The sequence below is a fragment of the Macaca fascicularis genome, chromosome 4 (genome assembly GCF_037993035.2).
Source record: "Macaca fascicularis isolate 582-1 chromosome 4, T2T-MFA8v1.1".
Taxonomy (NCBI): domain Eukaryota; kingdom Metazoa; phylum Chordata; class Mammalia; order Primates; family Cercopithecidae; genus Macaca; species Macaca fascicularis.
In genome coordinates, this window is record NC_088378.1 from 124,147,014 (window position 1) to 124,168,658 (window position 21,645).

Below are 21,645 nucleotides of genomic sequence, written 5' to 3' on the forward strand. Positions count from 1 at the left end.
AATAGTAATCCATATTTCTCCTATGGATTTGAAATTCTGCCTTTATCATACATTTAATTCATATAATTGATTAATTTCTGGACTCTGATCTATTCCTATATTTATATTTCACTGCTTCCTAATATTTTAATATGCAATTGTGCTAAACATCCTCCTCATTCTTCCTACTCATCTTCAAAAAATAAACTGGTTTAAACGTTTACAATTACAAAACTGCCTTGCCCTTGCAGGAAAGGGTGAGTCAATATCAAAAACAAGCTCTAGGCCAGGTAATGGAGTTAATAAATTGTCTTGGGTAACTTTGTGCAGATGTTTGTCTTTCTATTGCCAGATTACCCAGGATTTGGCACATGTAAATATTCAGTAAATGAGTGGTTTCCAAGCCTGGCTAAGCATTAAAAGCATATCAAACACACATTTTGGTTAAATTCCAACAGGTAGAATATTACAACCAATATTCATCGAAACTCATGGTCAGAGCTGGATTGTCATAGACTGAAATTCTGGCATATAAGAATAAATCTGAATTTGTCATTAAAAAGTGTTTCAATTTAGTTATTGAAAATTTTTAGACTGGACACAGTGGCTAATGCCTGTAATTCCAGCACTGTGGGAGGCCAAGGCAGGTGGATTGCTTGAGCCCAGGAGTTTGAGATCAGCCTGGGCAACATGGCGAGATCCCGTCCTACAAAAAGTATAAAAATTAGCTGGGCATGGTGGTGTGCACCTGTAGTCTTAGCTACTCCAGAGGCTGAGACAGGAGGATCACTTGAGCCTGGGAAGTTGAGGCTGCAGTGAGCCATGATCTCGCCATTGTGCTCCAGCCTGAGTGACAGAGTGTGACCCCTTCTCAGAAAAATAAATGAAATAAAATAGAATTTTAGAGTTGAATTTTTAGTTTTGACATTGTAGGGCAGAAAAAATAATCTTTTAGCACTCTTGCTTGCTTCTGTGGTCATTTTATGCGTATTTTGCAATACTAAATATATGCTCATGGTAACAGAAGTTAGAGAACGAGCAAGATACTTTTTTAGACTGGCCTTGTCAGTATACGGTGCTGATGTAATATTGAACTTTCCCATAATATTGAAGTTTTTAAGCTTCCCTCCTTTTCCAAAGGAAATTGACTAGGGCGATGTCTCCATAGATTTAAAAATATATGAAATTGTCTTCTCAGAGCATTCTTTTAAAATCTTTTGTTGTTTCATTAAAGAGAATATTCTGTTTCTTGTATCTTATTTTTTCATTTTCTTTTTATTATTTATTTATTTATTTACTATGGCTTAATGAAGATAATTTCACATGGATATTATTGTAGTGATTTTGAACTATTTCTTCCCCCACGAAATGTTGAAATGGTAGAATTGGCATCTTTCCTTTAACATCATCACACAATAGAAAGCATTCCCAAATATGATTTTTTTCTTGAAAGATTAATTATTGGCCAGGTGCGGTGGCTCATGCCCATAATCCCAGCACTTTGAGAGGCTGAGATGGGTGGATCACTTGAAGTCAGGAGTTCAAGATCAGCCTGACCAACATGGTGAAACTCCATCCCCACTAAAAATACAAAACTTAGCCAGGCATGGTGGCACATGCCTGTAATCCCAGCTACTTGGGAGGCTAAGGGATGAGAATCGCTTGAACCCAGGAGGCAGAGGTTGTGGTGAGCTGAGATCACGCCATTGCACTACTGCCTAGGCAATAACAGTGAAACTCCATCTCAAAAGAAAAAAAAAAAAGAGAGAGAGAGAAAGATGAATTGTTTTAAATAGAAAGATAACTAAAATGTAAGTACAGTTCATACACATTACTTTCTTTAGTGCAACAGATGTCAGTATTTCCAGTACTTCTACAAAAATTCAAGTTAAAGAAAACATAATCTCAATTTTTCATCCTTATATGACTTGAAACTTTATGAACATTTATTGGCATAGAAAAGATACAATATTCTTCCCAAACTCTTTTTCAATTTTTACTCTCAATATTGTTCACTGAGTTTTGGCTCATGATCCCTTTCTCTACCCTTAAAGTCAGCAACTTTGCATCTCTGATCATTCTTCAGTAACTTGCACATGTTCTGGTTATTCATAACTAAGTAATTTTTTAAATAATATAGGGCAAAACAAAATCAAGTAAACTAAAATAAGAAGATTGCCAATGATTCTGATACAGGTGGTCCACAGACCAGAGTTTAGTAACCGCATCAATTGCTACTTGTTGAAGTAAATGTGTTTTCTATTTGGTCCACTTGAGGAAGATCATAGTTAGGTGAATCAGTAATTGATAATTACTGAAATTCAATTTTACATCATTGTTATCATTTATCAGTTAAAAAATGATCTCTACTCTTACTTAGATTTTTTTCTTTATCTGCATTTTGCCCTGATTTGCTACTTTTTAACTCATAGTTTAGTGTGACTAATTAACTAATATATACACACAAGGCTGACTTTGGTAATAAATTCTTACTTTCAATTACCCATCACTTATATAAGGCTAACCACTTGGACTGAACTCCCGAAGCCAGGAAGCCCAATTCCACCTTTGACATTTGCAAGGTTGCAGGCATGATGCCAAAAGGGGAACAGTTGTCTAGGATAGTCTTGTAAAATCAAACCTATTACACTGTGAAAATATTTTAGAAGTAAATGAAATATAATGCAATTCTGAGAGCCTAGAAAGAGGATTTATTTAAAGAAATGGGGACAGAAACGGGGAATCCAGAGGAAGTGCTCTTTCGTCTGGGGAAGATACTGAGTTGATTTATGCAGAGTTTGGGTTAATAGTTGGCTGGGTGCCGTGGCTCACACCTGTAATCCTAGCACTTTGGGAGGCCAAGGCGGGAGGATCACAAGGTCAGGAGATCAAGACCATCCTGGCTAACACGGTGAAATCCCGTCTCTACTAAAACTACAAAAACAAAATCAACCAGGCGTGGTGGCGGGTGCCTATAGTCCCAGCTACTTGGGAGGCTAAGGCGGGAGAATGGCGTGAACCTGGGAGGCAAAGCTTTCAGTGAGCAGAGATCGTGCCACTGCGCTCCAGCCTGGGAGACAGAGTAAGACTCTGTCTTAAAAAAAAAAAAAAAAAAAAAAAAGTTGGAGATTGTCTCTCAAATAGCAGAGTCTGAGCAGTCAGTTGAAATGAGGAACTGAAATTTAAGAGAGCAGCAATGCTGCTGAGCACATGTGTTTAATAATCACCAAACACATTTGGAACCTTTATTAAATATACAAATATACAGCTAAATATGCCTTACCACAAGCCAATGTGCACACTAATGTCTCTCTCATAGAAGTATAAAGTGAAAATTCTCAGTGAAAAATGAGTAGAAATGAATGGAGGCTGTCTCTCTGAGAAACGTATTGTGAATACAGATGTAACTGCAATTGTAGACTCCTCTGAGCATATGTCATTGAATTGGCCTGTGGATTCCCAGAGGCTGAAGGAGTAGGTAGAAAACAGTGTATTCAGCCCCTAGGTGACCACAGCGCAGCATCCTGGTAAACATCTGGTGATTTCTATGGCAATGAGAGATTTCTGGGAGGGTAGGATTTTATTTCTTTTGTTTGTTTGTTTGAGACAGAATTTCACTCTTGTTGCCCAGGCTGGAGTGCAGTGGCACAATCTCGGCTCACTGCAACCTCCACCTCCCGGATTAAGGGATTCTCCTGCCTCAGTCTCCCCAGTAGCTGGGACTATAGGTGTGCACCACCACGGCCGGCTAATTTTGTATCTTTAGTAGAGATGGGGGTTTCACCATGTTGGTCAGGCTGATCTCGAACTCCTGACCTCAGGTGATCCACCTGCCTCGGCCTCCCAAAGTGCTGGGATTACAGGCGCGAGCCACTGCGCCCAGCTGGTAGGATTTTATTCTTTACTATTGGCTCAGTGGTAGCTTCAACTCTTTGTAGTTAGGTCATTGATTGACTAGAAAAACAGATGTATAACTTTGTGTGGGAACACTTAAAACAAGTCCTTTCTCTCACACCACACATACACAAAGAGGCTGCCTTCAAAAGTTAATCATTGACTAGAACCAGGAAGACAACTCCCAGCTGCTCTCATTAATACAAATATGTACCTAAAGAAATCTACCTATCCCCGCATGATTCCCTGAAGAATTTATTGGGTGTGGAGGAAGAAATTGCTTCAGGCAGTGAGTGATCTGACCCATGGCCAGAAACCTGACTCCAGCAAAGGACAAAGTTGTGCACATTGTGTCAGGTACAATTTCCGCCATTTACTGGGAAGAACTAGGGGAACCAAGAGAAGGGCCACCTGCTTGGGGCAGGCGAGTCTAGGCCCCCAGATGATGTGGGCCTTTTCTAAGAGTGGCCGGAGGAATGCTACCATGGGACTATGCATTGAGGTAGCTGGTGATTTTCCTGTGATTGTAATGCCCAATAGAAAAGTTTTGCTTTGTCAGTAAACTCCCTTTTGCGTCCAAGATGCTGGGAAATGTGGCTGTTGGCAACAGACATCAAACAGAATAATCCTGTTGCTGGGATGGTGATCCCTGCAGCATGCTTTCACATTACTGAGAGGCTCAACACATCTACTCAAAAGTACTTTCTGGATCTCTTCCTGAAGTTCTTCGAACCCAGAGACGTTCTGCTCTGTTCTGTGAGCCTCTAAGCGCTTCTTTATCAAGGAGGGCGGGTGCATGCAATGTGTCTGATGGAGGCGAGGGGAAGAAGAGCCAGAAAGTTCACTGGCCTAGTAGATTAGAGGGGTGGTTCAGTTTTTTGTTATTTTAAGCAGCAGAGTCCCCTTTATTTTCCCGAATGAAATTTTATGCACAGCCATCACATAGAAAAGCAGAACTTTGTGTATTTGAGGCTGGATTTTGGGGATCTAGAAACCTCTAGCTGGACCCTGAAAGTTGACTCTTTTGAATTTTGAAAACCACTACAATTGAGATTAATTCTTTTAAAATAGCAATTGTGCTCCTTTCAAGTTGAAAGCCTGTGCAATAATGACTATGTCAAGCCAGAATCTATCCACAATTGAATGCCCCTTGGTATGAATTAGTTTAAATCAGATTTCTTTTTTTTCCCTAATAACTGGCTGAAATAAATGCACTAAAGAATATTAATGAAATAGAGGGAAAACAAAATTACTTTTGAAGCATGAGGCACTGTGACATAGGGAGACATAATAAAATGTCTTGGGAAGGGATTTGAGCACTGGATTTGGTCAGCAGAGCCATACGGTAGAATACTGTGATCATGAAGAGTGACTTATTGTCACTTTCTGTGGCACTTATGCCATTTATTGCCTCTGTGACCTTGGTCAAGTTACTTGACCTCTCTGTGCCTTGGTTTCCTCATTTATAACATGACCTCATATCTTATAGGGTTCTTTTGAGAATCAAATGTGTTGGGTTTTTTTTTAAGTCTTAGGACAATGTCTGACACATAGTAAGTACCTGTAAGTGTGCAAAATAACCCTTTTTGAATCAGGGTTCATAGTACCTAAAGGTGTCTTTGCCTTAAAGTTACACACACTAAGGCAGTTACACAGAATTTATCATTTCTCTGACACCAGCATGTAGTTTTTTGCTTTACTCAGACATAACGTAATAAAAGTTGGTCTCAGCTAAGTGAGAGAGATAGAGTAAACCAGTGACAGAGTAATAAAGGGGTACATCTGAGACCCATTAGCCACAGCTCTGTAGATAAAATAAAAATGGAATGCTAAATAAGATGTTTTAAGTTAAAATGTTTTATTTTAAGTTGGCATAGTATTTAATATTGTATTAGAAAACTCTTACATATTCCTTAACTGTGGTCATCACATATAGACACATTTTTACTCTTTCCTCATTTAATGAGAGATATGTTATTAGATTATTTATGGAAGAAAGCTTATCAACAAATTTTAGAAGCTATATCATGCTTATTTTTCAGAAGCATTTAAGAAGGAAATGTAGATAAAATTTAACTGTTATAGAATCGAGAATTAATAAATCATTTCATAAATTGTTTTTGGAATTTTTACATTTTCCACTAAGGGAAAATCAACTGTTCTGTTTTAATTTGTGTTTTGTTTATTAATGATGTGATCACAGAAGTTGTAAGAACCTCCCTGCAAATGACACATTGTGTAAGTAGAGATGTCTAATGTGTGAACAGTCATGGTGGCCATAATCCTCATGATAGTTCTATGTCTAACTTTGATTTTTGAAGCAGTCAATACATCTGGATCTGTTTTTTAAGAGTTCGGTTTGATAACTGCATCTTATGGATATGGAGAGGATCAGTCTGAAATCAGCTTAGAGAATTATCATATTAATGGTCCTCACTGATATCTTGTTCTTTGCCATTGGTGTTTCTCTAGTTTCTAGGTTTTTAACAAACAACCTGTGATGAGTATAAATTTAACAATATATGACTAAAAATTATATAAAGTTCTATGTTGATCAAAAACTTATAGCAGCTAGTAGTTCTTAGCTGAGTGATAAACCAAATGACAGAGTAATGAGTAAACTCATCTGAGCTCAATTAACCACAATCCTATAAACTTTTAAATAAATAGAAATGGAAGTAGATCCTTTAACAATTTGATCTCCTTTATTACTGGTTGGGAAACATTTCACAGTTTGGCCTAGATTTGAGAAGTTTTCAGAGTAATAAAGCCTCAATTTCTTGAAACAAGTGTGGTAAAGAGAAAATACTTCTGCCTACTGTCATTCTAATGAATGCATTACAGTGTTTCCAAAGTTACAAAAAGGCAGCTAGCATTGTGCACCATCCAGAAGATGTTGTATAAACTTATTCTAAATGTTGTGGTTGAATATAGCCACAATTAAATTAAAAGACATCTCAAGACAGTTGTCATTTTTGTACCTGGTAAGTCAAAGACTTAACTGTTCCCTCGGTCAGAGCTTCTCAAACTGTAGTTCATCCAAACCACCTTTTAATATTTTACACACACACACACACACACACACACACACACACACACACACACACACACACATATTTTAGAGACGGGGATCTCGCTGGTCTCAAACTCTTGGTGTCAAGTGACTCTCCAACCCTGGCCTTCTAAAGGAAGTGCTGGGATCACAGGTGTGAGCCTTGGTGCTAGGCCAGGCATGTTATTTAAATGCAAATTTCGATTTAGCAGCTCGGGAGAAGGCAGCTGAGATTCTGGCTCTCTAAGTTTCCAGGTGATGCTGATGCTGCTGGTCCACCCCTAAAGAACTCCGAGACTCTCCAGAGCTGGCAGGAGAATGCTTTTTAAAATTTTTATTTTATTGTATTAAATCTATTTTTTTTTCCCTAGACACAAGGTCTCACTCTGTTGCCGAGGCTGGTCTCAAACTTCTGATCTCAAGTGATCCTCCTGCCTTGGCCTCTCAGAGTGCTGGGATTGCAGGCATGAGCTACCATTCTAAATGTTGTGGTTGAATATAGCCACAATTAAATTAAAAGACATCTCAAGACAGTTGTCATTTTTGTACCTGGTAAGTCAAAGACTTAACTGTTTGCTTAACTTTTTTCATGAGGCACAGTATACAGGAAAATTATAAAGTACCAAAACCATGGCACATATTACATTAGTAAAACTTACCTGTTTCCTTGTTTCATTTCAGTCAGTCCCTGGACTGTATATGTTTCTAGCAGGCCTGAAATGGTATCATTAGCAACAAAAAAACTCATGATTATCCCAAATCCATCTGTCTCCTTTCTAAACACACCACCCACTGAAACGTTATTTGAGTTTTGTGAAGCTGTGAAGGCTGTGGCTACATATAAATAAATACCAGTGAATAAAGATGGGTATAGAAACAGCAGGTGATAAGGAAAAGCCAGCAGAAAAAAAATCAGAGAACATTTGTTAACTAGAAAAAATCCTGTGTAATATAATTCCTATTTGCCTTAGGGTTCAGACTGCTATACTCTGTTCAAAAAGCGTACATATATTTTTTACATTTGTAATGAAAAAACTCACATATTTACTTGAAAATGATGTAAATAAATGAATTCAAGATGTTGTAAATGACCCCATATTGTGAGTTCAGGAAGAGGGATTAGGGTAGCTGATGACTAAAAAACCATTTTTGAATACCCACTATATAAAACTGACATGGATCATATAATTTAAAGTTTAATTTTCACCCAATCTCAAAAAGTAAGTACATTCTTTTTTTTTTTTTTTTTTTTTTTTTTTTTTTTTTTTTTTTTTTTTTGAGACGGAGTCTGGCTCTGTCGCCCAGGCTGGAGTACAGTGGCCGGATCTCAGCTCACTGCAAGCTCCGCCTCCCGGGTTCACGCCATTCTCCTGCCTCAGCCTCCCGCGTAGCTGGGACTACAGGCGCCCGCCACCTCGCCCGGCTAATTTTTTTTTGTATTTTTTAGTAGAGACGGGGTTTCACTGGGTTATCCAGGATGGTCTCGATCTCCTGACCTCATGATCCGCCCGTCTCGGCCTCCCAAAGTGCTGGGATTACAGGCTTGAGCCACCGCGCCCGGCCAGTAAGTACATTCTTAAAGCTCCCATTTCACAGTTGAATCTGAGGCTCAAAGAGGTTATAGAACTTGCCTAAATTTTTACAACAGCAGAGCAGGCTTTCAAATTCATTTTTATCAAGTTTATAATACCAATTCAATATATTTAAAACTGTACATTGATTTGTTTTGGTGTGGGCAGGCATTTTGAGTATCCATAATAAAACTGTAACTACTGGTAAGTATGGTGTGGTTAGGAAAGACCACATTGAGGACAAATGCTTTTCAAATTAATTTAAAAAGATAATTTACAAACATGAACAATTAAAACAATATACAAAAAGTTATCAGATGAAATGTAAAATATCTTATGATGCCTTCCTAGAAAGGAAATGGTTGGGTCCATTATTCAGAATCTTTAGGAATGGGGCTCTAGTACCTGTATGTTGCAGGAGCCCTCCAGGTGGTTCTGAGGCACAGTGCAAGGAGAACACTGACTCAGATCACCCCTAAAACAAATTTTTCACTTTCAGGTGGCCACCACACAGCTTATTTGATTTGAGGTTTGTTCTCTTTCCTTTTTCAAAGGTACCTTGAATCCACAAACATTTGTGTAAAAGATGCAAATGGCATCATTTTCCAACAACTAGGTGGGTGCTATAGTTGAAATCCCAGAACAAACTTAGCAAACAGGTCAGGTCTGTATCCACCTGTCTGTACTCCCAGCAGAAGCGTCATATATCTGAGTCACAAGATTTGGCAGGCTGCCTCTGGCATTTCAACTAAATCCCAAATCTGTAGGTGATAGGGAGACAACAAATGAAGAGATTAAAAAAAAATCTTGCCGAAGTTTTTTTAATGATCCTGGAGGGAATTTTCCCAGAATCTATGGGAAGGTTTATGTGCACTTTCCAAGATATGTGATGGCTTCTCATTGTGTATCAAAATCCCACTGACTCTGTTCTAGTCTCATTTAGTTTCTTAGAGCTCAGAGACCCCAGCTGACAATAGTGGTTTGATCAGGAAACTATTGCCCCAGGGAAACAATGGATATACATTGTAATTTGTCAGTGTCTTCTTCATGGTCTAAAACTGAAGATGCCTTGCTTACCATGCAATTTAATGTGGAAATGGTTCAATGACTATAGTTCTTAAAACATGAAGATCAAAAAGAGCCTTTCCTTTCACAGTTGCAGTTAATAAAACTTGGCTGTGAGAATAAATTCACTTTGTTATGTGAACACTGAGGTGCAGGAAAAAAATATGGATCAGCTGCCACATGACGCACTTTAGGACTATAGGTGCGCACCACCACAACAGGCTAGTTTCAAAAAAAAAAAATTCTTTTGTAGAGACAGGAGTCTTGCTATGTTGCCCACACTTACCTCGAACTCCTGGCCTCAAGTGATTCTCCTACCACAGCCTCCAAAAGCATTGGGATTACAGGTATGAACCGCTGTGCCCACCTGTGACATACTTTTGGATCCTTGCTAGTTATACTTTAAAAAGAGGACAAGTTCTTTTCAGTCTTTAAATCGTTGTGCAAAAGTACCACTGGATACACACAAGTAGGTCAAGAAAACTGAGCTGAGGCAAAGAAGCATGGATGTTGCTGAATGAAACTTGAATGCATTTTCCTTTTCAGTTTTTGATAAAGGTGTCAATTCTTTTCAAAGAAATTCTTTTGTTTCTAGCATAACTAAAGAAGACATTGAGTACTATTAAAATACAAAATCAACCCGTGCACCAGTGACTACTCTTGGCTAACTTTGAAGGTTGGGGTGCTGAATTTTCAGAATTTTAAACCCATAATTTAGAAATTCAGAACTGCAGTGTCTAGAATGTTCATATCCAGTTACAGACTATGGTTTCTAGAAAAGTATGAATGATCAAGTAAATTGATGCAAATAAAATGATAATTTTCCCATCTCAAGTTCTTGACCATAATGAAGGAATGGCCATACATTTAGATGTAATGCCAATTGTACCTGTAAGGTAGTAAGCAAATTAAACCCTGAAATGATTCAAGTTTTAAAGCCATTCAAGCAACAACAAAGAACTAACTCATGGCTGGGCTCGGTGGCTCATGCCTGTAATCCCAGCACTTTGGGAGGCTGAAGCAGGTAGATCAATTGAGACCAGGAGTTCAAGACCAGCCTGGCCAACATAATAAAACCCCGTTTCTACCAAAAATACAAAAATTAGAAGGGTGTGGTGGCTCATGCCTGTAATCCCAGCTACTTGGGAGGCTGAGGCAGGAGAATTGCTTGAACCCAGGAGACGGAGGTTTCAGTGAGCTGAGATTGTACTACTGCACTCCAACCTGGGCGACAGAGCGAGACCCTATCTCAAACAAACAAACAATAAAACCAAACCTAAATCATGAAAAGAATAAAAGCAATCCAAACAAAAATAGTAGCAGGATTTTGACTATACTTAATTTATTAAAAAACAAACAAAAACCTCAAATGTTCTAAAGCTTTTTCTAACACAGAAGTATACAGATTTTTCACTTTCACTTAAATATGTATTCAGCTAGGTGCAGTGGCTCACGCCTGTAATCCCAACACTTTGGGAGGCCGAGGCAGGTGGATTACTTGAACCCGGAAGTTCAAGACCAGCCTGGGCAACATAGTGAGACCATATCTCTAGAAAAAATACAAACGTTAGTTGGGTGTGGTAGCACACTTCTGTAGTCCCAGCTACTTAGGAGGCTGAAGTGGGAGGATCACTTGGACCTGGGAGGTCGAGGCTGCAGCAAGCTGTGATGGTGCCACTCTACTCCAGCCTGGGCCACAGAGCAAGACCCTGTCTCAAAAAAAAAAAAAAAGCTCACAGTGTGGCTCCACAGCAAACTTGGAAAACTTCAGAAGTCAAAGGTTTCACATTTTACGAGCCAACTGTAAAACTCCTATTGATTTTATTGATTCAAGTCACAACATATGGAATGGTGTCAAGAAAGTGATGTGTCCATGTGAAAGAAGACTTCTGTAGCAATTTAGATAAACTGTAGCACTACTTGCTCCTCCCACCCTCAGGAAGAAAAACGATACTTTCTAAAGGTTCCTTGCATCATGGTATCCCCAAACACCATGGCATAATAACCAGAATGAGGGCAGTCTTACTATCTGTCCAACTCTGTCACTAACTGGTAAGTCAAATGATAACATCCCATACACAAAGCACCAACTTTGACAGCACAGTTTATCATTTGCTGTCATATATATTAATTTGAAATTTTGAAGGTTCAACATTAAATGGGCCTGAGAGGTAATTTTTAAGATAAAATTATTCAGCAACTTGCAATGCATAAATATAGCACAAATTCTATCTCAATCATTCATTCAATAAATATTTACTCAGTGAATATTTATTTGTCATATATTACATGCCAGGCACAGTTTGAGGTTCTGGGAAGATTACTCTGCTCTTGTTATACTCATAGCATGGTTTTTATAAACAACATTTAAATTTGACAATCTCTACTCATAATTCAGCTTGCCAAGATTTAAAAGAAAGAATTCATTCATGAAGCATGCTTTAGAATGTATGAAATGAGAACATCTCAATGTAACTTTTTCCATTTTCTGGAACAAAAATGTTAATGTGAATGAGATACAGTGGTTTGAAGCTGTCAAGAAGTTTAAAGTGGCTAACCATGGTAAAATTCCCACTTCTCCAAATGATGAGTATGAATTTTCCATATAGGGGAGCAGCACAGTCTATATTCTCATAAAACATGTCTTAAGCACTTAAAATGTGAGAGCTGCTTTGAACATATCATTATCTATTACTGGTGATAGAAGAGTATGAATATAAAAACTGAGGCATTCAAATCTGGACAGAAGTGCACATGGGCTACTCCCAGGTGCAAGAATGTATGGAACAGCACAGGAGTCTTGAGACCTGTAAGCAGCAGGCAATGAGAGAAACAGCAGGGCTAAATACTGGATAGGGCAAGCCCCTGCTAATGAGGCTAAAGATAAAGCTGGAAAAAGGGGTACTAGTATTGACTTACTGACTCAAGGAGCTAATTTTCAGATTTTTTGCCTTTCCCAATACTTCCAGTTCTCCTCACTTTAGCCTCTCTGGATTGATCAGAGATAAGAGTAAATGTTTTGTTCATTCTAGTCACGAAACTGTTTACTTGGATGATCAGTCCTCTGCATCTGTGGCTTCTGCATCTGTGGATTCAACCAACTGTGAATTGAAAATATTAGGGAAGGCTGGGCACGGTGGCTTACGCTTATAATCCTAGCACTTTGGGAGGCCAAGGCGGGTGGATCATCTGAGGTTGGGAGTTTGAGACAAGCCTGGCTAACATGGTGAAACCTCGTCTCTACTAAAAATATAAAAATTAGCTGGGCATGGTGGCAGGTGCCTGTAATCCCAGCTACTTGGGAGCCTGAGGCAGGAGAATCGCTTGAACCTGGAAGGCAGAGGTTGCAGTGAGCCAAGACTGCACCATTGCACTCAAGCCTGGGCAACAAGAATGAAAATCCATCTCAAAAAAGAAAAAAAAAGTAAAGGAAAGAAAATATTAGGGAAAAATAATTATGCAAAGTTCCAAAAAGCAAAACTTGCCGTGCTCTGAGGACTATGTTGACTCCACACGAATGAAGTGATGTGTAGGCATTGTATTAGGTAATACACTTAATAGAGATGATTTATATAGGAGGATGTGCATAGATTATATGCAATTACTACACCATTTTATACAAAGGACTTGAGTTTTGGTGTCCTCTGGGGTGGGGTGGGGTGGAAGGGTGAGTTCTAGAATCAGTCTGCCACAGATACCAAGAGATGACTGTACTATTTCTACCAATTATGCATATACCCTTAATCTTTGAGGAAAGATAATTATTTCAAATTCTGTAATCTATGTTTACATTTGAAGAAGCCTGAGCTCTCTGTGTAAAATGAAGAGGTTGGTAACATCACATACAACAGAGACTGTAAGTAACAGAAAACTTGGCCCTAACTGGCCTAAATAACTCAGAAGACTCACTGGATCACTTAATGGCCCAAATGGGTCTTATTCCAATGCCCAGTCCCATCGTATTAGTTTGCTAGTGCTGCCGTCATAATAAAGTACCACAGACTGGTGGCTTAAACAACAGAAGGTTATTTTCCCACAGTCCTGTAAGGTAAAAGATGGATATGAAAGTGTCAACAGGGTTGGTTTTTCCTGAGGCCTCTCTCCTTGACTTGTAATGGCCATCTTGCCATCTTCTCCTCCCTGTGCCCTCACATGGTCTTCCCTCAGAGTTTATCTGAGTCCTAATCTCTTTTTCTCCTAAGGACACCAGTGATATTTGATTAGGACCCACGCAGATGACCTCATTTTAACCTAAAATCCTCTTTAAAGACCCTCTCCCCGAATATAGTCGCATTCTGAGATTCTAAGGGTTAGGACATTCACACATGAATTTTGGGAGGACCCAATTCAGCCTATAATACCCACCCTAATGACACAGACCTGACTGTGCTAATTAACTTAGGCTTGGGTTTCTGAGTCAATGAGATAACCTCCACTGCTAAGTCAGGTCCATCCCCAAAGTACATTGGCAGCATCAGGGAGGACTGGGTGAAAATGAGGCTGGCAGAGGGAATCAGCAGAGCTGGCAGCAACCACCATAGGAAGATTGGACTAAGCGATTGCTAAGATTACTTCTAGCTCTAAAATGCAATGATTCAAAATTCCAACAATTTTTTCTCACAATGTACTGAATGTTTTTTTTTTTTTTTTGAGACGGAGTCTCGCTCGTCGCCCAGGCTGGAGTGCGGTGGCCAGATCTCGGCTCACTGCAAGCTCCACCTCCCGGGTTTACGTCATTCTCCTGCCTCAGCCTCCCGAGTAGCTGGGACTACAGGCGCCCGCCACCTCGCCCGGCTAGTTTTTTGTATTTTTTAGTAGAGACAGGGTTTCACCATGTTAGCCAGGATGGTCTCGATCTCCTGACCTCGTGATCCGCCCGTCTCGGCCTCCCAAAGTGCTGGGATACAATGTACTAAATGTTAACTCAATACACAGCAATAGGTGGAATTTTGATGACAGTAAATCAGAGATAGGGGATTTAAAAAGTTATATTGCCAGAGAAGCCAGCAGGGAAGGATGACAATCCACGAGAGGCATACCTCTATTATCTCTTTATAGTGGTAATGGAAAATAAGAGCATGAGCTCCAGAAAAGTATGGATTAAGGAGAGAAGGAATCATTTGGCTGAATGTAGGGAGGGAACAATGTGGTTCAGCATGTCCTACATTTCATCCCATTGCATGTGGTAAGGGTTCTGTAAATGTCAAAGGGTATTGGTAAAGACAGTTGATGAAAAAGTTCTTCACCTTTTGACTCAATCTTTGATTGTGTTAGGTTAAACCAAGAGGAATTCATATTTTGTAGTTTAAAATGATTAAATATTGGCAAATTCATGGTCTACCCTGGCAAAGACCCTTCTTAGTAAGCTTTAAAGATATGTATTCTAAAATAAAGCAGCAAAAATAAAAGGTTTATAAAAGGAAATGTCTCAGAACTCAAATTCCCTTTCAGCCTGATGGCTCCTATAGACTTTGTTTATGATACAATGCAAAATTATGACAATGACAATCTTGGCTGATTTAGGAAAAGCTTAATTATATTTTACATGATCTGTTGTCTATGTCTGAGTAATATATATAATAAATCTAAAAGCATTCAGCAAAGTAATAAAAATTGTGACATTTGTTAGTTTTAATTATCTTAAACATCTTTCCTACTTGTTGTAAGTAAATGAATTTCAAACTATAGATGGGAAAATATGATTTTCTGAGTTTTACATGAATAGTAGATAAATGACTTGTCTCCCAATTTCACTCTCTCTACCTTCTCTAGCTTCTAACTATATTGGCACTGAAACCTCAAGACTGATTTGATGGGTCATTTGTTTTGTTTGGACCTCAGTTAGAATTTTTAAAAAATGTTTTTAGGTATAAAGTAAAAATCCTATATAGGCCTTAATAGAAAAGAAAAATTGGCCCTAGACTAGAAGAATCCCATAATATTCTTATTATATTATGTTTGATTTAGCCTTTAGTGTCATGTTCTTTCCCCCACATATGGGAAGATTTATATATGTGTGTGTGTGTGTGTGTGTGTGTATATATATATATATATATATAATTTTTTTTTTTTGAGATGGAGTCTCACTCTGTCACTCAGGCTGGAGGGCAGTGGTGTGATTTTGGCTCACCATAACCTCCAGGGTTCAAGTGATTCTCTTGCCTCAGCCTCCCGAGGAGCTGGGACTACAAACATGTGCTACCATGCCCAGCTAATTTTTGTATTTTTGGTAGAGACGAGGTTTTCACTATGTTGACCAGGCTGGTCTCAAACTCCTGACCTCAGGCAACCTGCCCACCTCGGCCTCCCAAAGTGCTGGCATTAAAGATGTAAGCCACTGCACCCGGCCTAAAACAAAATTTTTTATTAGGATTTTCTTCTTCACTCTACTAAAATTATTATTATTATTTTGAGACAGAGTTCCACTCTTGTTTCTTAGGCTGGAGTGCAATGGTGTGATCTCGGCTCACCACAACCTCCGCCTCCTGGGTTCAAGCGATTCTCCTGCCTCAGCCTCCTGAGTAGCTGGGATTACAGGATGCACCACCATGCTTGGCTAATTTTGTAATTTTAGTAGAGATAGGGTTTCTCCATGTTGGTCAGGTTGGTCTCGAACTCCTGATCTCAGGTGATCCACCTGCTTTGGCCTCCCACAGTGCTGGGATTACGGGCGTGAGCCACTGTGCCCAGCAATTATTTTACTTTAACAGAAATTTTGTGTTTCAAAAGTTTCTCTTTATTACTTCATCTCTCTCCCTTTAAAGCTATATTTTGTCTGGGCATGGTGGCTCATGTCTGTAATCCCAACACTTTGGGAGGCTGAGGCAGGAGGATTACTTGAGGCCAGGTGTTCAAGACTAGCCTAGGCAACATAGTGAAACCCTGTCTCTATAAACAGTTTATTAAAAATTAATTAATAAATAAAATAAAGTTATGTTTAATATTTGTGGGCTTTACGTTGATATTTCTTGGTCAGTTTAGACTGCTATAGATTACCATACATTGGGAGGCTTAAACAATAATTTCTCACACTTCTAGAGGCTGAGTTCAGGTTACTGTTGTGGTTGAGATCTTGGTGAGGGCCCTTTTCCTGGTTTACAGAGGGTCATCTTCTTGCTGTGCCTTCACATGGCAGACAGAGAGGTAACTAGCTTTCTGGCTTCTTAGAAGGGCACTAATGCCATTTATAAGGGCTCCGCCGTTATGATCTAATTAATCCTCAAAGGCCCCACCTCAAGTACATTAGGATTTCTGTTTCAGTATATAAATTTTGGGAGAACACAAATATTCAGCCCATATCATAAAGAAAAATAGGCTCCCAAGAATATTTCCCATAAATTTCTAACAAGAAAAACATCACTCATGGCTCCCATATGGAAACGGTATTGAGAAGATCCTCAGTAAAAGTTTAAATTTAGATTGCTTTGCTTATTTCACATGTTTATTAAGAAAAATATAACACTATCTGCATACAATCTGAGAAACTTAAACTAGATTTTTGCAGTAGAGCAAGGGTTGCTAATCAGAGTTTTTGGTGGAATAGTACAATATTCGATTAAAAAATAAGATAACTGTTTCCGTTTTGAGACATTAAAGAAACATCATTTTTCTCCTTTTCTTTTCCCCAAAGTGATCTCTAGAAAATACTTCTATTATTTAATTGCTAAGTTTGTTGAAGTTTAGTTTAATTACTCATGTGGCTATTATTGGCAGAGGCAAAGTGCAAAAGTCATCCTTTTTCCTCCACATAGACACAAATGCTGGCCTGCATTACAGGTCACCGTGGGAGCTGTTTATTTTGCAATTAAGTAAGAGTAAGGCAAATGTCTCAAGTTATTACTTAGAGTCCCTCCCATCATCCTCCCTCCTATACCTCTTTAAAGATTATTAAAATCATTACTGAAAGGGATTTGGGTAAGATAAAATTCTGGGCTTAAATAAATTAGTTGAAACTTAACAGAGATCAGTAGAATTACGTGCATTTACGTTTATGTGTAAAATAGACATGTGATCTGGAAGTAGATTGCTCTAAAAAACTTGATTTTGGATAGTTACAAACTTAATATAAGCAAAGTGTAATAAGGCTATCTTGTATTACAAAATAGAAGTATTGTGATGAGATTGTACCAAATAATATTCTCAGTGTTCTGTGAACTGGTCAGGTCACACTTGGGTTATCTTAATGTTCAGATTTTTAAGAACAATGTGGATAAAATGATGTTGATGAGCAGACTAAAAAACTGTCCTGTAAGAAACAATAGATGGAATTAGAAATATTAAGGCTGAAGAAGAGAAGACTAAGGGAGAAAAAAATCACTAACATTCAGTTAACATCTCTTTTGTATCAGGAATTGCAAGTTACCTTCTAGAACCTTACTTAATTCTCAAAATAATCCTATGCTATAAGGATTATTATCTCTTACTACCAATGCCTCTTTGTGATTAAGCAACATGTCAAAAGATTCATCAGCCAGCACAAGTTGTGACTCCAACTCCTACGTGTCTGAGATCAAAGCCTGTACTTTTCCTACCACACCATAGGTCACTATCACCTGCTTTAGGTTCTACAGGAAATTATGTGTCAAGAATTGTTTCATTCAACCCTTTGTTCAACACTATTTTGGGCACGTATAATATACAAGGCACTGTGCCAAGATTCTGCTCAAAGTGAGCTTCTGGGTTCTTAGAAGAAATAAAAATATGTGCCTGAATAACTGTAATGCAATATGGAAAGCAAAATTAACATGATAATTAACATGCTTCCGGGAGGAAATACTGCTGCTGAGGAAGAAATGTGACATTTGAGCTGGGCTTTGGAAAACAGAGTGATTTGGATGTGCTGAAATGTGACAGGGAGAGCATCCCAGGCAGAAAGAACAGCATGCTTGTGGGAAAATGAAATGCATATCTAGGAAATACCAAATAGCTTAGTGCAGCTCTAGCATACAGTTTGAGAAAGTTAACGAGGAATATGCTGGATAAATGGATTGACCTAGATGAGGGAGGGTCAGAAATGCCAGGCTAATGAATTCTGTTATGTTCTCTAGGCAATGGAGAGTCACAATTGATATTTCAAAAGTAGGGCAATCATCATGGCCCCAAATAGCTCTTTTTGTGTAAAGAACATACTGTAGGGCAGAGAACAAGGTGGGAGAATGTTGAAGGCTTTTATGGTTCCAAGCGAGAGCTAACAAGAACCTGGGTTATAGTACTGTCCAGCCTTCTTCTATTCCTCTTTTTTAAAATTTAAATTATTATTATTATTTTTTTAGAGACAGGGTTTTTCTCTGTCACCCAGGCTGAAGTGCAGTGGTGTGATTGCGGCTTATTGCAGCCTCCACCTCATAGGCTCAAGTGATCCTACCACCTCAGCCTCCCAAGTAGGTGGGACTACAAGCGTGCATCAAAACACCAGGTTAACTTTTAAATTTTTTGGGGAGATGGGGGTCTCCCTATGTTGCCCAGACTGGTCTCAAACATCTGGGCTTATGTGATCCTCCTGCCTCAGCCTCCCAAAATGTAGTGTGTGAGGCCCCTGCACCTGGCCTTCTATTCCTTTTTAAGGCCACCCAATCCTTATACATGCCACCCAACTGCTGGCCTATCAAATGGGGTCTTGACCTACCCTACTTTGCCTTTTCTGAACCTCCTCTGCCTTCATCTGCATTCAATAATCAAGATTCTTGGCTCTCTGGCTTCTGCCTTTAAATGGACCCATGTATCTGACTTTTATCCTTATTTTTCTGGTATTTGGTTGCCTATTTTCTCCCATGCATTCTGCTTTGATTCACTTTCCCATCCTTGAATTGTTCCATCATCTCAGGTAGGCTGATAATGCCTCAGCCCCTGCCTTAGCCCTGTAGGAACACACTTCCACATGTAGCAGTCAGGATTCATGGTTGCAAGTAGAAACTATTCTATAATCACTAGTTTAAGCAGAAAAATAAGGTGAATTTAAAAGGATATTTGGTACCTCATTGAATCTGCAAGGGGGTTGGAGAGTCAGGTCCACAGGCTCTGCAGCCCAGGATCCATGCCCACATCACACTGTGAGGGCTGCTGAAGGAGAGAGGGTGCTACAGCTGCTGCATGGCGCAGACACCACAGCCCCCACTGATAATTCTGGAGTCCCAACACCAGAAATTTCACCACCGGTGCCTGGCAGAGCTGGTGCCTCTCTTGACATTCTTATGAATGGTGGACACAGAGGCTCCTACTTCCTAGGGTTGTTCAGTTCTGAAGTGAAAACTTTATGATCATGTCTGATTGGTGAAGCCTAAGAGGGTGCAGAGATGCATTGACATGGTTTGACTGTGTCCCCACCCAAATCTCACCTTGAATTGTAGCTCCAGCAATTCCCAAGTGCCATGGGAGGGACCCAATGGGAAGTAATTGAATCACGGGAGTAGGTCTTTCCCATGCTGTTCTCATGATAGTGAGTAAGTTTCGTGAGACCTGATGGTTTTATAAAGGCGAGTTTCTCCGCACAAGCTCTTTCCTTGCCTGCCACCATGTAAGACGTACCTTGCTCTTCTGCCATGATTGTGAGGCCTCCCCAGCCATGTGGAACTGTGAGTCAATTAAACCTTTTTCCTTTATAAATTACCCAGTCTCCGGTATGTCTTCATGAGCAGCATGAAAACGGACTAATACATGGATGTATCACAAAGCTAATGAATCTTAAGCCTCAGGGCCCTGTACTTATGTAGACCCTTTCCAAGGCCCTGGGAGAGCCCTAGAAATAAATGTCTGTCATATGTTTTTGTAAAATTGGCAGAAGAAATACTGTACCTACAATTCTGACTTCTGTCACACTCACTAAATTTACACAATATTATCACTCATGAGTTGTGAAGCTTAAAGACACTCTTCTAAACTGTCAATTAAAAAAACAGTTGACCAGATAGGCCAAAGGAGACTAAATTCCTTTTTTTTCCTTTTCTAAAAAAAAAATCACAGAGCTGGATGTGGTGGCTCATGCCTGTAATCCCAACACTTCAGGAGGCCAAATGGGAGGATCATTTGTGGCCAGCAGTTCAAGACCGACCTAGTCAACCTAGTGAGATCCCTTCTCTACAAAAATATTTTCATATGAAAAATTATGAAATCATTGTCATGTGAATTGGTAATCAAACAGTTAAAATAATGCAGTTAAAATCATGAAAAAAAATATTAAAGAGGTACATTAGGCAAATTATTAATTTTAAAATTACATTGTTTTTCTGGATTTGTGGTGTTCCTGGTACTGGTTATCTCCTAAAATTTGTAGTTTTGATTTTTTTTCTCATTCAAGTTGGGAAGTTAACTTTTAAACCTAATTTTACATTTGTAATTTTGTTGCTTTGTGAAAAGAAGGCCCCAAAACTGTATTAGGTTCAAACCCCTACAAAACTGAAATCTGCCCCTGGCTAGATCCCTATATCCTAACTAAAATAGGGTAAGAGAGCCAGTCCTAGCTTCTGCCTTGAGAAAGAACTCATGATATGTGGAATTCTTCAAACATAGGAAGGGTGTTCAAACATGCTGGGTGGCCTCAGACATGACAAATATCCCTTACACTGTGCTTGAGTGTATGTTTGGTATTTAGGAATAGTACTTCTCTTGAGAAAATATACTTGGAAAGATTTTGGAAAGGGAATGGAGAGGCAGGAACACATGACAGAAATATTGCGTACACATGGTGAGAAATTGGATTGTGCATGAGACGCGATGACCCTGAGGGTAAATTATCAGGATGGTGCTGGGTGTGGTGGCTCATGCCTATAATCCCAGCACTTTGAGAGGCCAAGTCCGGCAGATCTCTTGAGGCCAGGAGTTCGAGACCAGCCTGGCCAAGATGGTGAAACCCCATCTCTACTAAAAATACAGAAATTAGCCAGGCCTGGTAGTCCATGCTTGTAATCCCAGGTATTCAGGAGGCTGAGGCAGGAGAATCACTTGAACCTGGGAGACAGAGGTTGCAGTGAGCTGAGATCACGCCACTGTACTCTAGCCTGAGTGACAGAGTGAGACTCGGTCTCAAAAAAAAAAAAAAAAATTATCAGGATGGCGATGCCAATAACCAGGATAGGCATCTCAAAGCTA

General features: G+C 39.3%; 1 long non-coding RNA gene across 4 annotated transcripts in view; it reads left to right on the plus strand.

Moving 5' to 3' along the window:
* Positions 1–4,157: 4,157 nt before the first annotated feature.
* Positions 4,158–21,645, plus strand: part of LOC102135933 (uncharacterized) — an 81,178-nt gene continuing 63,690 nt past the window's right edge. For all 4 annotated transcript variants that reach the window (XR_276490.5, XR_012433737.1, XR_012433739.1 and 1 more), the window contains exon 1: positions 4,158–4,230. This is a non-coding gene — a long non-coding RNA (uncharacterized lncRNA). The remainder of the gene's footprint in view (positions 4,231–21,645) is intronic.